Source organism: Marmota marmota, unplaced genomic scaffold, assembly GCF_001458135.2.
Source record: "Marmota marmota marmota unplaced genomic scaffold, marMar, whole genome shotgun sequence".
NCBI classification, from domain to species: domain Eukaryota; kingdom Metazoa; phylum Chordata; class Mammalia; order Rodentia; family Sciuridae; genus Marmota; species Marmota marmota.
In genome coordinates, this window is record NW_025999842.1 from 59,413,351 (window position 1) to 59,417,660 (window position 4,310).

General features: G+C 36.0%; 1 non-coding gene across 1 annotated transcript; it reads left to right on the plus strand.

The window, feature by feature from the left end:
* The first annotated feature begins 2,772 nt into the window (after positions 1 to 2,772).
* On the plus strand, positions 2,773 to 2,899 carry LOC125616077. The gene has a single exon (XR_007346695.1). It is a non-coding gene; the product is annotated as a small nucleolar RNA SNORA48 (small nucleolar RNA).
* Positions 2,900 to 4,310: the final 1,411 nt, after the last annotated feature.

Genomic DNA, 4,310 nt, shown 5'->3' on the forward strand with positions numbered 1-4,310 from the left:
TTGTTAAATCATTTCAGCATATACATGAGGGTGGATTTGGGGGCACTATTCTATTTCATTGGCCTATATATTTGTCTTATGCCAGTAATAGTGTTTTTATTACTGTAGCTTTGGAACACATTTTGGAGACAGAAAATGTGAGTCCACCAACTCCATTTATTCAAAATCATTTTGTCTATTCAGTGTCCCTTGAGATTCATGTGAATTTTAGGATAATTCTTACTGTTTTTATTTTTAAAATGCACTGGTATTTTGGCACAGATTACATGGAATCTGTAGATTACTCTGGGTAGTATGGCTATTTGAACAGTGTGTTATGGATGATTATGGATCTCTTTCCATTTTTTTGCATCTTCTTTAATTTCATTCAGCAGTGTTTTCTAGGTTTCAATGTACTAGTTTTTCACCTTCTTGGCTAGTAAGTATTTTATCCTTTTTGGTGCTATTGTAAATAGAATTATTATCTTAATTTCCTTTTTTTCCAGTTGTTTCCTCTCAGTGTATGGAAATACAGCTGATTTTTGCATGTTGATTTTCATGCAGCTTTGCTGAATTTGTTTATTAGTTCTAATAGTTTCTTTTGAGGAATATTTACAGTTTTCTATATGTAAGTTTTCTCATCTAAAAATGGATCATTTTACTCCTTTCAATGATCTTATTTCTTTTCCTTACCTAATGGCACTGGCTAGGACTTCCTGTACTATGTTGAATAGGAGTAACAAAAGCAGGCATCCTTGCTTTGTTCCTGATGTTAGAGGAAAACTTTTCAGTTCATGGCATTTTCACATATAGTCTTCATGTCTTAACAAACTGATTAAGTAACTGTTGAGGTAGTTTCCTTCTATTCCTACTTTTACTAGTTTGATGAGTACTTTTATCATGAAAGGGTATCAGTCTTACCAAATGCTTTTTCTGCCATCAATTGAGATGATCATGAGTGTTTTGTCCTTCATTTTGTTAATGTGGTATATTACATTAGTTGACTCTATGTATTATCTTATATTTCAGGAATAAATTCTGTTTTTAGATTCACATTGCTGTTAGATTCACATTGCTAGCATATGGTTGAGGTCTTTTGCATCAATATTCATCAGGGATATTGGGCTTCTGGCCTCAGCACGGTGGTGTTCCCTGCCCTTTTATTTTTTTTGAAAGAGTCTGAGGAAGATTGGTGTTAATTCTTTATTAATTATTTGTTAGAATTTTTCTATGAAGCCATGTGGTCCTGGGCTTTGTTGTTGGTGGTGGCGGTCTTGCTTTTTAAATAAAGAATATTTTATTTAATTCTATCCCTAGAAACTATAAAGACTACACATGATTTGGGAATGAGACTATACCAAACAATAGCTAAAGAGTGATCAATCACCCTTCTCGTTTTGTCTAGTCCATCAGAAATATAATGTTATTGATAATCCTTGCTTCTTGCCTATTCACACTATTTTTATCCAAGAGTTTCACCACTGTTTACATCCCTCCCATATAAATTCTAAACTCCTTTTTCACTTGCTGATCGCCATCTCCTTGAGGCCTGGCAAGAATACTGATGCCCTGTGCCATGTCGTCTTTTGATTGACATCATCCATTTCTTGTATTTCATGTTCCCCTGATTGCCCTCTCATTTGTCAGAAGAGAAAACATTGTGCTGAATTCTTTCTTTCACCTGCATCATCACAGGGTCTTGACCAAGTACATGCACACAATTCCGAGAACTTTCAAGAAGGAAACTTCTAGCTATTTTGGATTCATGTCTTACAAACGGATTAAGTAACTGCACTACAGGTCTTCAAAACACGCCCGGACTTTCTTTCTTTATAGTTTAGTCTTTTATCTTCTTCTTAGGCATTGGTCTGATGTCCCTGAGCCAAAAAGTCTGTCGGAGGAATTTTGATCACTGGTCCTTACTTGTTACTGGTCTTTCAGGTCTTCCTTTTCTTCATGATTTACTCTTGTTAAATTATATATTTCTAGGAATTTTCTATTTCTTCTGTTATCCAACTGACTGGCATACAATTGTTCACAGTATTCTGTAATCCTATTTATTTCTGTGGTATCAGTTGTAAAGCTTCCTCTTTCATTTCTGACTTTAGCCTTTAAAAGTTTTTTTTTTTTAATTTGTAGAGAGTACCTTTATTTGATTTATTTACTTTTTATGTGGTGCTGAGGATTGAACCCAGTGCCTCACACGTGTGAGGCAAGTGCTCTACCACTGAGCCACAATCCCAGCCCCTCTGATTTTAGCTTTTTGAGACTTCTCTCTTTTTCTTTGTTAATCTAATCAAGATTTTTCTCAATCTTGTAGATGTTTAAAAAAAAAATCCTAACTTTGTTGATTTTTAAAATTATTCTTCTATTCTCTGTTTCATCTATCTCTGCTCTAATCTTTATTACTTCCTTAAGATGGTAAAATTTCATGGTATTTTTCAAAACCACAATTAAAAAAGAAAAGAAGTAGGTTAGTTTGCCCAGAGGAAGGAATGAGAGTGAGGGATAATGAAGGGCCAGGAGGAATTTTTTTAAAGGTGATGAATTATCTTGATTATCATAATGGTTTCACAGGTGTGGACATATATCAAAACTCATTAAATTATATGCTTATAGATATGTGTGCAGTTTATTATAGTCATTAGACCTCTGTAAAATTGTCAACTTGTGAATTTTTTGAAAGTAAGTAAAAAAGTTAGATTTGCAGGCACACATTACTCCTAATGATGTCTTTCTTTCCCTCTGATTATAATCTATTTTAAATTCTTTTTTTAAAAAAATCACTGTAGGTGCCTGTGACCTGGATAGAGTGGCGTCAAGTTGGTGGTACTCACCACATATCAGGCAGCCTCTGTTTCTCCCAGCTTGGCTTTCGGTTTATGTATGTCCCTACCTGGCTCAAGCTTTGGTTGCATGGGAAAAAAAAATCACTGTGGGTAAATTTGGCTCCTTTACATATTTATAGTTCTCCAACGTTGATGCTGATCTGCAATTACAATTCCAACTCTTGCTATTGCAATAGTAACTACTATTGCTATTGCTAATTGCTATTGCAATTACTCTTGGTTTTCTTCAGAATCGGCAGCATTATCAAGGGACTAAATTTCAAAAAGACATTTGTTCTCAACCTTTTAATTTTGCACCTGGGATTGAACCCAGGGGCACTTAACCACTGAGCTACATCCCCAGCCCTGGTTTGTATTTTATTTACAGAAAGGTCTCACTAAGTGATTAGTGCCTTGCTTTTCTGAGACTGGCTTTGAACTCTGGATCCTCCTGCCTCAGCCTCCTAAGCTGCTGAGTTATAGGTGAGTGCCACTGCACCTGCCCTTTATTTTTAAATTTTATTTTGAGATAGGGGCTCACTAAGTTGCTTAGGGCCTCCCTAAGCTGGCTGGCTTTGAGTTTGTGATCCTCCTGTCTCAGCCACCCAAGTGGCTGGGATTACAGGTGTGCCTCTACCATTTTTCAACTTGATTCCTTCATCATCATGTTTTCGGATACAACCAATCAGAAGAGATGGTTCCATGAAATGCTATATGTTTTCTAATTTAAGAAGGTAGCATTTATGCCATTTTTGCTGACACTCATACATTTAACCTTAAAAAGGTAAGTTTCGTGTGTGTGTGTGTGTGTGTGTGTTTGCTTGCTGGGGATCGAACCCAGGGCCTTATGCATGCAACGCAAGCACTCTACCAATTGAGCTATATCCTCAGCCCTAGAAATGTATTTTTAAAGGCTTTATTGATCAATAATACAACTAGCATTGATGCTATAATATCCTATATAGATGGCTTTAAGATGTTAATTGTGATGTTGAAATTATACATTTAAACCACAGATTTGACTACTGTTATACTAGTGCTTTAGGAAAAAGCCCTCTTTGTTAAAACAAACAGAACCTCAAATAGTACTATGTACCATAATGGCTAAAAAGCTTCAAGACAAGACCTAGGTGCAATTTAACATTAGTCTTGTAGGTCAACGTCAATGTCAAGGCCTTCCTTGTTTTTGCCTTCAAAACTCAAAAATCTTTTAACTGACAATTAATTCTATTGTAAAGTTGACCACCTTCATACATTGCTGGTGGGACTGCAAATTGGTACAACCACTATGGAAAGCAGGATGGAGATTCCTCAGAAAGCTTAGAATGGAACCACCATCTGCTTGGAACCAGGTATCCCACTGCTTGGCATATGCCTAAAGGACTTAAAATCAGCTTACTATAGTGATGCAGCCACATCAGTGTTCATAGCAGCTAAATTCACAATAGCTAAGCTATGGAACCAACCTAGGTACCCCTTCAACGAATGAATGGATAAAGAAAA